We start from the raw sequence: 13,067 nt of genomic DNA, 5'->3' as shown, positions 1-13,067 counted from the left end.
GGGAAATGCAGATTCTATATAAGAACTTTTCCACTTGAGAACCACCTTCCAATACGGATTAAGTTCTTAAGTAGAGACCCCACTGTAACAAAAAGGAAGAACTTGGATATGCAGCTTAGCAATAGAATACATGAAGAGGAAAGATGTCAAATATGAAAGAACCCTGAAAAGAAAAGTCCAACTGGCTAAGTTTACTGGTATCCTTAGAATGTGTCATATATGAGACAATGTGTAAAATAAAACAGCCTGAGTGGATGACTGTTACATTTTGAAAATATACATGATGCTTAAAAAAAAATCATGGCAATGATTCAAATATACAGTCCTCCCACTCATTCTGAAGTGATACAGCCCAATGTACTCTTGTCTACAGGCACCTACAAAGAAGTGAGGCTTTGTACCCCTAGGGCAGAAATGGGGAATGAATGCTCCCTGGGTGTTGTTGGGTTGCAATTCCCATCATCCTTCACCATTGATAACCCAAACTGTTTTGGCTAGGACTCCTATGAATTGTAGTCTGACACCATCTGAAAGGCTACACATTCTCTATCTTGACATAACTGTTCACACAGCCCTTCACATGTGTACGATACATGGGAATGGAAGAGAGGAACCGTATCAATCACTTTATTCTCCCATTGTCTTCATATGTGTAAGTTCATTGTGTACAGGTTTGAAATCAGGTGTAGAATCTGCATACAGTTAAACATACAGAGTCTGCATTATAGATGTGGATCCTTGTTTGTCTCATCCTCTGAGGTAAACAGGAAGACATAAGGAACCACAAAATAATTATTTTGGGGATGTTCTAACAAGAGAAGAGGACACAACACAAATTGTGCAAATTGACAGCAGCTGCTGCTTTGTTGCAAGAACTTTGAAGGTCTAGAACAGTGATTCCCAACCTTTTTTGAGTTGCAACTCTCTTTTATAATGGCCAAGGAACCTGTGACTCCCTCATATTTGCATAAAAAGGCAAAAGGATGACTTTCCCCATTTTTGATGGGGAATTTCATCCCTTTTCACAAAGCAGAGATTTCTTTCTCCCTCCAGAGGGCCTGTTTCTCATACACACACACACACACACACACACACACACACACACACCGAATTTCATATCCTGCTCTGAAAGGTCAAGGAAGCAATTATTTAACAATGGCTACAACACATATAAGGTGGCTGCAAGCCCCTAGGAAAAAAACTCCAGGTTGGGAAAAACCCTTTATTGCAGAGGGGCATTTGCATTTTTTAAATAGTCACCTGGTTGTTCTGTGCTTACTGTGTGCTTTTTTAAAAGGGAAATGAGATTGATTGATTTGATTTGATTTGATTTGATTTCTTTACCACCCATCTGGCTACGAAGGCCACTCTGTGTGGTTCACAACAGAAAATAAAACAATAATTGACATCAACAAACCGAATAAAATAACATCAAAAAATATACTGGACATTATAAATTACTTATGAACATTATGAACTTCAAAATAATGCACCGAAACAACAATAAATATTTGCTTTGCACAGAAGCATTTGTACAAATTACAGAAACCTGGACAGGAACAAAGTGTGAGGAACCTCACCAGACTTACAATTTTTTTTCTTGAGCGGTCCCATTAAGACGGTCTGAATTGATGAGAACAAAGAATGTAGTGACTGTTGTTTATATCCCTACTCTGAACACACAGAGGGAATGGGGAATGGATATTCTGGAAAGAAGAAGCATGTGGATGGTATACAATCCCACTGATCCAGTTGTTTCCAAACTTGTATCGCCACATGTTGCTGAATGTACCTACCTACGGCCACAGCAGAACAGCCAAGGTTCAGGACTTCCATGGAATCTGGGAACCCATGCACTACCTGCTCAGTGTATTCACTACATACATAGTGCGAGCTTCTATGAATACCTCCACAGTTGTAATTTGTGAGGACTTTTGTAAGACTTGGCCTTTAATGCCAAATATTTTCTTTGTCATGTGCCTGCAAAGACAGGAAGCTCCTGAGTATACCTTGAAGTTGAATGCTAACCACAGAAGCTCTGGATCTGATTTTTTTTTTATTCCATTCCAGAAAAGAAATTCTGCAGGAGATGGCACTCTATTTGGAATAGAGCTGATCATTCTGAGTTGGCAACCACCTGGTGTTCTGAACTTTATTGCAAACTTTAGCAACATCCCTGTCTGCAAGGTTTGCATGCTGTTCAAAGAAGTATGTTGAACACTGCTGTTCTAAAAATTCACTTTCATTGTAATATTCTTCTCAGCGTTTCTCAAAAAGATGAATATCCACCACTTCCTCTCCATAAATTCTCTAACAATGTTGTCTTTGTCAAGAATAAACCTGGTGTCCATTGATGAAAGAGAAGGCTTTGGAACTGGCATTTAGACAGTAACCACTCTTCATCTCCAGGATCTCTTTATTATTATTTTTATTATTATTAACACCACACATCCGAGCGCTAAATGAATGGAACTAAATGTGTTCTTCTTGCTAAGGACCATTGTATAGAATGAAAGTTTGTTCAATGCACTCATCCGAGAGGCCAAGGTCTGGGCTCACATCTTCTAGCTTGTTGTCTAATGAGGACCAAATGAAGAGGAACAAAAAGGTTCCATTTGAAGCACTTTCAAAAATATGTTGCTATTGAATATACTAAAAGCTACTTTGCTGTGTATTGTGGGTCTGAAAGTCACTTGCTACCTTGACTGTTGAAAGGAATTAAATGTAGTTGGTGTCAAGAAATAGGCAGCCATATTTATTTATTTTTTTAAAAAAATCCAACAAGAGATAGTGCTGACATTTGTACCCTCACTTTGTGTGGAGCTCACAACCTGCAGAGCAGAGTATGTTTCCCATGTATAAGGTCCCTAACTGGATCTCCAGCACGTGAGATAGCTAGGGCTGAGAAATGGCTTTTAGTTTAACCCTGGGGGCAGGGGCAGATAGGAACCATCTGACTTGGTGTGAGGAGGCTTCCTGTGTCCCAGACCTGAAATATGTAGGCTTGCCTCTGATCTGACCAGATAGTGTATCAAACCAGAACACAGAATCCGACTCATTTTCGATAGTGTAGAAGCCTCAGGTGGGATTGGTCAGACTGGAGCCAGCGTGTAGAGTCCCTAGTCAGAAAATGTGGTGAGATGCTGTTCCAGTGAGAACAGCACTTGCGTTGATCTTTCTGTTTGTATGTCCCATTGCTTCTACACTTCACAGGTTGCAGCAGCTTCACAATGCTGATGTTGACCAACAGTTTGCCAGAAGGCACTTTACACAAGGGAGTAGCCTGGTGAGGAAGAAACAAAAATTATTGTGTGCTACTACTACACACCTAGTTAAAAACGGAGTGGTAGCCCTGCTGTGCTTTAGAAAAGTGCCCAACATGCCCTATTTTAAACTGCAGTTGGGCTGGATGAGAGAGCCCTTTCTCTTCCTCAGGGCTTGCTTCTCTGGTGGCCAACTGGAGAGTGGCATCCAGGGACCATGGTGGAAGCAGCAGCCGCAGGTGGTGTCAACGTCTTCAACAGCTGGGGAAACATATTCCTTGGCCGCTGCTGCCACTGCCATCTAGCTGCCCACTGGACAAACAGGCCCTAGAGAGAAGGAAGGACCGCAGAGTCCTTCCTGGCTTGACATGCCGTGAAAATGGAGCTGCTGGAGCTGACATCTCAGCCCCTTGGCTGTCAGCAGCCAGCCAGTGCTGGGAGGCTTCCGAGGTACCATAGCACTGGCTGGCTGCTGTTGTTTTTGAGGGGTTGGAGAGGCAGCTCCAGTGGTTCCATTCTTTGCATGTTATGCAGCCTTGAAGCCTTCCAACACCAGTCAGCTGGAACTACTACTAAGTTGACTTACAAGAAGTAACTTTTTCTAAGATTTCTTCCTGGTGATCTGCTGAGGGTTGCTTTCATTTCCCTTCTGACACTCTATTCTTTGTATGCTTTTGTCAGGCTTCCTACGCGACTAAAAGGACATTTGCAAAGTCCCATTAACTTGCATTTGCCCTTTCTAACAGCATTTGACTGGCTAGACTCTGAGGTTGAAAGTTGTGGCAACTGACAAAGCAGCTAGGAAAACTGCCCATGGGAGAAGGCATGGATCTGAAAAGAAAACTCACTTTCCTGGTAGACCTGACCGGTATGATTAATTGCCACCCACGCAAGTAGGTGTTGGTGCTATTTATTTTACTGCTCTGCCAGCAACAAGCGTTTGGGATTCCTAACTGTTGCTCCATCGCCCCAGTCTACCTGGAATCCAGCCCTGATTTTATCTCATGTGTCACCACCAAAAACAGAAACAAAACAAAGCAAAGCAAAAAAAAAAAAAAAAAAAAAGTTCCAGTATGAGAGACAAGATAAAACAATCCTAAATAGTTTTATTGCAAGATAGGGCTCCTCCTTGCCCTGCAGGAAAATTGGCTAAAATGGGGATTTGATGTGGCTCTTTCAGAAAGGTCTTCATTTTTAAAATTGGCAAGCTTTCATTTGTGCTCAAGAGATAATTGCTGGGGAGATTTGAGAGGCAAAAATGGCCCCCACAGTTTTTATGACTCCCTTGCACTATATGAGGAAGAAATAATACAGTTATCTCATATCCTTTGCATTATGACCATAGAAGCCTTATTCAGACATTCAGGATAATCTGAAAGTGTGAGCCAAAGGAGATGATGGTGCAACCTTTTCTGTCTCAACTCGCTGTCTATAAAGAGCTAAATGTTCAGAGGAGAGCCGTCTTTACCCACAGAGACTCTCCATGTGGCTAGAAATCCTGAGTCTTATTCAGAGGTCCTGATCATGTGGAGATGTTCCATACACATTGCTGTCCTGTTCAGAATTAGAACATGGGAGGTGGGGCTATTCTGTTAAACTAAGTCACTCAGTTACTGCCTCTCATGTACCAAAATAGTATCTTGCTTGGATTTCAATGAAAGAAAACATCCTCACATCCTGTCCTCCTGCCCACTTTGAAAGGCAATTACATTTCCCCCTCCTCTCCTCACAAAGGGCAGAGTCCTTCAAGCTCCCCATGTGTCAAACAATGGGGGGGGGTCTAGACTCAGACTGACCTCTCTCAAGAGCAGCAAGTCTTTCTGGTGGGGATGCAGATGTTCTACTGCCTGCTTCCTATAGACCTGATTGTTCACATTACAAAAAGAGCCAAACTTCTCTCAGGCAGAGGGAGAGCAAAACATCTACTTTCCCAGCCCACAAAAGTGGTGATATAAGTAATCAGGTCTGAAAGAAATAGCTGTTGGGTGTCCCCCCCCATAATAACCAATCATGATTTTAAGATAACATTGTGTTCCATTTGTAAAAAGTTAAATTTTAGTCTGAACTATGCTCTGAAAAATTATGTTCAACACCATGAGCTTCTTGGAAATAACCGGTGGCTGTATGTTGTAATCTTTAAAAAGCAACATTTAAAGTTTTTGGAAATGCCCAATAAACACCTCTTGCTTCTTTCTGTAATAAAGTATGAGTTTGGGAAAGGCCTTAATATAGTGACAGAAGATACATTATGAACGCAGCAACTCCTAGAGACAACCTCTGACTTCCCCAGTGAGAAAGTAACCAAGAACAAGGGGCAAAAAATCTTTCCATCAGAGACTATTGGATTCATGATCTGAGCAGAAAGGTCTCACGCAATGACGTCGGGTTGACGTGACCCCCATCTCATGTTGAACTATGTGCCACCCCTACATGAAACCCTGGGTGTACTGCTAATCTGACATTTATGTGATACCTATGGGCATAAGGTGTCACAGATTACTCCTTGGCCATGTACCAGGTTCCTGCCCCTCCTGAGTTTTTACAAAATAATAATAAAAATTAAACAGTAATAACCAGGAGAGTGGTTTGCTGCAAAGTGGGGCATCAGGCACTAGCACAATGTTAGTCCAGGAAGTATTCCTCAGCACCAGAATGGATGTAGTTCTGTTTTTGTTTATTTGGAACTGGACTTTAAAAAAAAAGAGTAAAAGGTTGTTAGACATGATGAGAGAGTATTTCTTGGAAACATTGTACTGGTAAAAGAGGATATGAAGAAATAGAATGGTTTCTCGTTGGCAAAGCTGTCAGACAACAGTGGATTTTATCTGTTCAAGCTGCATGCAGAAGATATAAAATGGAGAAGTGCTTTAGATTCAGATAAGAAGTGAATATTGGTGGAAGAAACATCCATAATTTATCATAAACCAATGTGAGGACAACCGATGATACCATATTACTGGCAGAAAGCAGCAATAACATGAAATGACTCCTGAGGAAGGTAAAAGAAAATACAAAAGCAGGACTGAAGTTGAACATTAACAAGAGAAAAAAATCATTGATTTCTTCAAAATCAAAGTTATGGAGAGCTACAAACTTTAATAATGGCAATGGGAAAATATACCATAATTGGCTGGAATTGAGGTTCCTTTGTTGCTTTATGCAGATGATGCTGTTCTTATGTCACTCTCTAAAAGGGGTCTTAAAAACGTTCATATATTTTTATGGGTTACTCTAAAAATAACTTGCTAACAATCAATTTTAGGAAAACCAAGATCATAGCTTTTTCTAGACACACTCAGGTAAATGAGTGGAAAATTGATGGACCTTATATTGAGCAGATTAAGAAATTTAAATACATGGACATTGTTTTCTCCTCCACTCATTTGTGGACTGACCATAGACAGTTGGCAGAATACAAGTAAATGGGTTCTTTGTTTTACACCAAAGGGGCACAGTTTATCCCTGTTGCATTGCAGGCAGCTAAGGTCAAAATTCTATTTCAGCTGAAGAAAAAAAAATTTCTGAACATAATGTTGATGGAAGTTCATCAACTTCCTTTAGAATCAATCTTTATTTTGTGGTCTCCAACACATTAAAATACATAGATGTAATATTTAAAATAAGTGGAAGCAATTAAAACATTTCAAGACACCTAAAACAGTAAAAATTGATAAAATAGATTACTCATACATTGGTTTTTTGTTTTTGTTCTTTATGACAGGGTTAGGTAGAGGTCAAGATTGTTTTTTGTATTTTTTGGGCAGAGAGAAGGAATTTGGCCACTGATTCGGTGTTAATATTGTTTGTCACTTAATAAATATTTTGTATGCCAAATCAGAGTCCTACCTGGGAAGACATTCATTATGGGCTTGAGGAATTTGATACGCTTGTTTCTGTAAAAATTACACTCAAAAAGGACATGCTTCAAAGTTTCAATTTCTCTATCCTTACAAGGGCACAATCTTTTCTCGTAAGAGGTGCCAGAATATTGTCCATCTAAAATTGCGGATTGGAGACAGTTAAATCGGGCTCTTGAGAAGACGTGCCTGTATTTTGGGATAATCAAACTCTCTAAATACCTAGCACTTTGGGAGAAATTATAGTTTATGCCAAGGTGCAAGATGGAGCATGTTTTGCAAGCCATTGAAATAGAATACTGGAAGTCAATGTTCCTGATCTGCTTTTCTAAGATAGAGTTGGCTGCCTTGGATTCCTGGGCATAAAGAAAGTCCGTAGAGAGCCGTAATAGATGCAGTTTGTTTGGAAAAGCTTTAAGCCATGAGCTGTTATGGACATCTTTCTGTAGAAGGTTAAGATATCCCATAGAGGGATCAGCATGTATTACCTTATTCCAATACAGTCGTGCCCCGCTTAACGATTGCCCCGCATTATGATGAATTCGCTTCACGACGATGATTGCAAAACAATGGTCTAAATGGGGGAATGTCACTTAGCGATGATCGGTTCCCTGCTTCGGGAAGCAATTTTCGCTTTACGACGATCAAAAACAGCTGATCGTTGGGTTTTCAAAATGGCCACCGGATGCTTAAAATGGCTCCCCACTGTGCTTAGGGATGGATTCCTCGCTATGCAGGCACCGAAAATGGCCACCGTATGGAGGATCTTTGCTGGATGGTGAGTTTTTACCCCATTGGAACGAATTGAACAGTTTTCAATGCGTTTCAATGGGGTTTTTAATTTTGCTTTACGATGTTTTTGCTTAACAGTGATTTTCCTGGAGCGGATTATCATCGTTAAGCGAGGCACCACTGTATCTAAAAGCAAAGAGCCAACCACTGCATTCTAGTGATGTTAGACCAGTCTCTAATCGTAAGGCAGCTGCAGGGATGCATCTTGGCATTCCCAAAATGGATTTTGGGGTGGGGGAAGAACGCTCTCTATACTAGTGTGAAATCCTAGGATCCAAGTTGGTATACCACATAACAGTTGGGGCAGAATCTTGAGCTTAAAAACTTGAATAACAGCTGGTATAAATTGTCCCCCCTTAGTAAAGAAAAAACGCAAGATAGCGTGTTCTGCATGTTCTGGGCTGCTTGGATTATGGACCGTCTATGGTCAGCCCAGGAAAGTTTATGGTGGACTGTAATACCTAGATACTTTAGCTGTTTTACATGCTCAATGCAAGAACCATTAATTGTCCAATTTCTAGGTGTTACAGACTGAGTGAAAACCATAATTTTGGTTTTAACAAAATTTATAACTAATTGGTTGTTCTTACAGTAGGTCACAAATGTGTGTATCAGCCGTTTAAGTTCTATTTTCGATAGGGACAGAAGAACCGCATCATCTGCATAAAGCAGTAGGGGGCATTTGGTCTTTGCCAATCTAAGAGAATGGAAGTCTGTTCCAAGACACCACCCAAGCAGAAAATTTAAATACAGGTTAAATAATGTGGGGGCTAATACACAGCCCTGTTGAACCCCTTTATTAGCCTGAATAGATTTTGTTAGGTTTCCTTCTGTGCCACATCTAACATGGAGTGTGGTGCCCTGATAAAGACATTTAATAAGATATAGGATTCTCTTGTCTATAGAGGTTTTGTATAATTTTGATCATAGAATATCTCTTGGGACAGAATCATAGGCTGATTTTAAGTCTTATGAATGCAGTATAGAGCCCATTACCATGAGAGGACATATATTTCTCCGCAAGATGGCTCTAAATCATACAGTGATCAATTGCTGATCTACCCTTTCTAAATCCTGCCTGTTCTTTCCCCAAGATATTTTCCTCCTCTATCCAAGTAAGTAGTCTTTGATTTAAGTGATTAGAGTACAATTTACCCAGCACAGAGAGTAGACTGATTGGTCTGTAGTTGGTTGGATCTCCTTGTTACATACAACACTGATGTTACCTGTCTGTCATGGGTTTGGAGGGAAAGTTCCATCCTATGGGGAGTGGAAGGCGGGACATCAGGAGGAGGGGCTGTACTGTATATATATGTGAAGCGTGTGTGGAGAAGTTTAGACGCTGGAAGAGACAAAGCAGCAGCTGGGAAGAAGAAGCTGGTGTGGGAGTCTGTGTGTCAGACAGGGTACACTGTGTGTCAGTCAGTACCAACCTGATAGGTTCAGGTGTCTGTTGGTTAGCCAGAACTGATAGGTTCAGGGTCTGTGCTTCAAGTTAAGTGTTCTGTGTGAACCAAACTGTATGCATGTATGAATGAGACTAAGCCACGTTACTATATCTTATTCACCTGATCATTTTATTTTCCCTGTGTGTTATTTTAAATAAACCTTATTCTTTTATTTGTTGAAAATCCATCCCTGGTCTGTGTGACTTCTTATAGGGAATGGTTGGTGGCAGCTTAGTAAACGTGTGGCAGATCCCAGTAGGTCTGGGTTTGTCACATTAATTGGTGTCCAGCGTGTGGGATACGACTGGTCCAGTTGTCCAGTGGTCCAGCAAAGCCTTGGCAAGTGTGCCCAGAGCAAGGGGGGTCTAGTCAGGGACAATCTGAGAGCACGTAGGTAATCTTCTAGGTGTACCTCACGGGGGGGTGCACTAGTAGAAGAACGTGTAACCTCAGATTGGGGGCTAGATTAGGGAGCTCTGAGGCAACCTGGTTTTGGCGGGGAAAAAAGCTGAGGCAAAACTGTAAAGTAGCAGGGAGCTAGCTTGTCTGCTGAGAGGCCCAGCAGAGGGGGGTAGACTCTGGCTCGCAACTGTTGCAAGTAGTGCTGAAGGACAGCAGCAATCTATAGAGAAAGCTGGTTCTGAGGCAAAAGAAAAAAAAAGTGGTCGTTTTATTTTGAGGCTTGACTTTTGAAAGCAGCCTGTTCTGGGGGGGAGTATGCCCTTGACTCGAAGCCAAATGGCAGAAATGGGTGAAGTGAAAGACCCCCAGGTTGACCAAGGTTCTGAGGATGAATTTGGCTCAGTGCAGGGTGACAGCACGGGAGAACAGAACCCAGAACTCAGGAAAATGCTCATAGTCCAACAGCATGAACTGAGGATGAGGCAATTTGAAATGGAGGAAAGGGAAAGAGAGGAAAGATTAGAGAGAGAAAGAAGGCAATTTGAGATAGAGAAAATGGAAAGAGCAGAAAGATTGGAGAGAGAGAAAATGGCGTTTGAATTAAGAAAATTGGAAATGATGAACCAGAACAATAATAACAATAGGGATTCTGAGGGAGGCCAATTGTCTAAAGCTGACCTGAAGAAATTCCCTGTGTACCACAAGGGAGATTGTCCTGAGGTGTTCTTTTCCCTAGTGGAAAGAGCGTTTGTGGACTTCTCAGTGAGGGAAACTGAGAAGATGACCATTATGCGATCTTTAATCAGTGGTAGCCTGGCCGAAGTCTATTCAGAGATGCCACAGGAACTGATGAGAGATTTTGCAGAGTTTAAAAAACTGGTGTTTGCAAGACATGGGATAAATGCGGAACAGCTGAGGCAAAGATTCAGGTCAATCACCAAGAAACCAGAGCAGACTTTTACCCAAGTGGGGGCTCAATTGGTGAGGCTGCTAGAGAAATGGCTATCTCAGGAGGGGACAGAGACCTTTCAGCAGCTCAAAGACTTGATAGCGCTGGAACAGTTCTATTCAGTCCTGCATGGGGAACTGAAATTCCAGGTGAGGGAAAGGAAACCAAAATCTGTGGCAGAAGCAGCAGAGATCGCAGATTTTATTTACCAGATAAGAAAGCCCCTAGGTGAGGAGAAATCTGTAGGAAAACCCAAAGAAACCTACAGCAAGTACTCTCAGGGACCAGGGAGGGACCAGCAAGGGGGAGGGGCCCATGGTGAAGGGAAGCCCTCAGACATAAAACCAAGACCTCAGATTTTGGAGGGAAAACCAAAACAAGAGGAGAAAGACTCAAAATACACCAGAAAATGTTATTTCTGTCAGGGAAAGGGCCATCTAATCTCAGAGTGTGAGAAATTAAAGCAGCTAAAAGGAATGGTGCCTCAGGATTCGAGTGGAACCAAGCCAAAAGCTGTGTTCTGTGTCCAGAAAGAGCAAGGCTCATTGTCACTGAGGGAGCCTGTTGCCATGGCTACTCAATCTGGAACAGCTACATCTGCTGATCAGGCTGAGGAAAATGGTCCTCTTGTAGAGGTCAGGCGCTGCCTACTGGTGAGAACAGATTCTCAGTTGTTTGAGACAGCAGGGGTGGACGTAGGAATACTTGGCCATCAGTATCGGGGGCTGCGGGACACTTGTTCCCAGGTGACCCTGTGCCATCCAGATATTATTCCTAGGGAGTATGTAATCCCAAATGAGAGCATGAAGGTGGCAGGGATTGAGGGGCAGGTGATCTCACTGCCAGTAGCGGAGGTACCTGTGAACTTTCAAGGCTGGAGGGGAGTTTGGTGTGACAAACCCAGACCTACTGGGATCTCTCACACAGTTACTAAGCTGCCACCAACCATTCCCTATAATAAGTCACACAGACCAGGGATGGATTTTTAAACAACAAAAAGAATAAGGTTTATTTTAAATACAAACAGGGTAAATAAAACAATCAGGTGAATAAAATAAAGTAACGTGGCTTATTCTCACACACACAAGCATACAGTTTGGTTCACCTAGAACCTTTAACTTAAAGCACAGACCCTGAACCCATCAGTTCTGGCTAACCAACAGACCCCTGAACCTTTCAGGCTGGTACTCTGACACACAGTAGTACCCTGTCAGACACCCAGACTCCCACAACAGCTTCTTCTTCCCCAGCTGCTGCTTCGTCACCACCCAGTGTCTCACAGTGTCTGTCTCAGCATCTCCCTTCACCACACAGGCATCACATATTTATACAGTACAGCCCCTCCTCCTGATGTCCCGCCTTCCACTCCCCATAGGATGGAACTTTCCCTCCAAACCCATGACAGACAGGTAACATCAGTGCTGTTATGTAACACCTCCCCTCTTTAAAAGTTGTTTTGTAGGGGGAAAGCTAAAAGTGCTTTTCACCAAAAAAACAACCTGCATAAAATACACAACAACATTTATACATACCATATAATACTTACATATACTTACACTCCAAGTTAACCATAGCAAATATGCATTTAAACATTTTACCATATACAGTACATCAATTTACCTTTATTAATACCAACCAAATTCAAAACCAGGTACATTTTAACTTTTTGTTTTCATTATATACATATAGTCCATGTTCTTTCGCCGTCTTCAGTCTTCAGGTCTTCTTGATAAGGCGTCAGCAACACAGTTCACTGACCCTCTGACCACCTTCACTTCAAAGTCATAGTCCTGTAAGTTCAAAGCCCACCTCATAAGTTTGCTATTGTGGGTTTTCATTGTCTTTAACCATTGCAATGGTGAATGGTCAGTACACAGAACAAAATGTCTTCCCCAGATGTAAGGCTTGGCCTTCTGGATCGCGTAGACTATGGCCAAACACTCCTTCTCCACGGTTGCCAAATGTCTCTCACCTTTTTGAAGTTTCCTACTCAGGTAGGACACTGGATGCTGGTCACCATTCTCATCCTCTTGGCACAGAACTGCTCCTACCCCGCTGTTAGACGCGTCGGTGTAGATGATAAACTCCCGGTCGAAGTCTGGAGCACGCAGGACAGGATAGTTGATTAACGCCTCCTTCAACCTCTGGAACGCCGCCTCACAGTCGCTGGTCCACGGGATGCGGTCATCAGCCTTCTTCCTCGTCAGATCGGTCAGCGGAGCCGCAATCTCGCTAAACCTCGGGATGAACTTTCTGTAGTAGCCCACCAACCCAAGAAATGATTTGACTTTTTTCTTGGTGTTGGGTCTAGGCCAATCACGAACTGCTTCTATTTTGGCCTCCAGGGGTTTTATCA

This window comes from Pogona vitticeps, chromosome 4 (genome assembly GCF_051106095.1).
Source record: "Pogona vitticeps strain Pit_001003342236 chromosome 4, PviZW2.1, whole genome shotgun sequence".
In the NCBI taxonomy this organism is placed as follows: Eukaryota; Metazoa; Chordata; class Lepidosauria; order Squamata; family Agamidae; genus Pogona; species Pogona vitticeps.
This window is presented reverse-complemented; position numbering follows the sequence as displayed.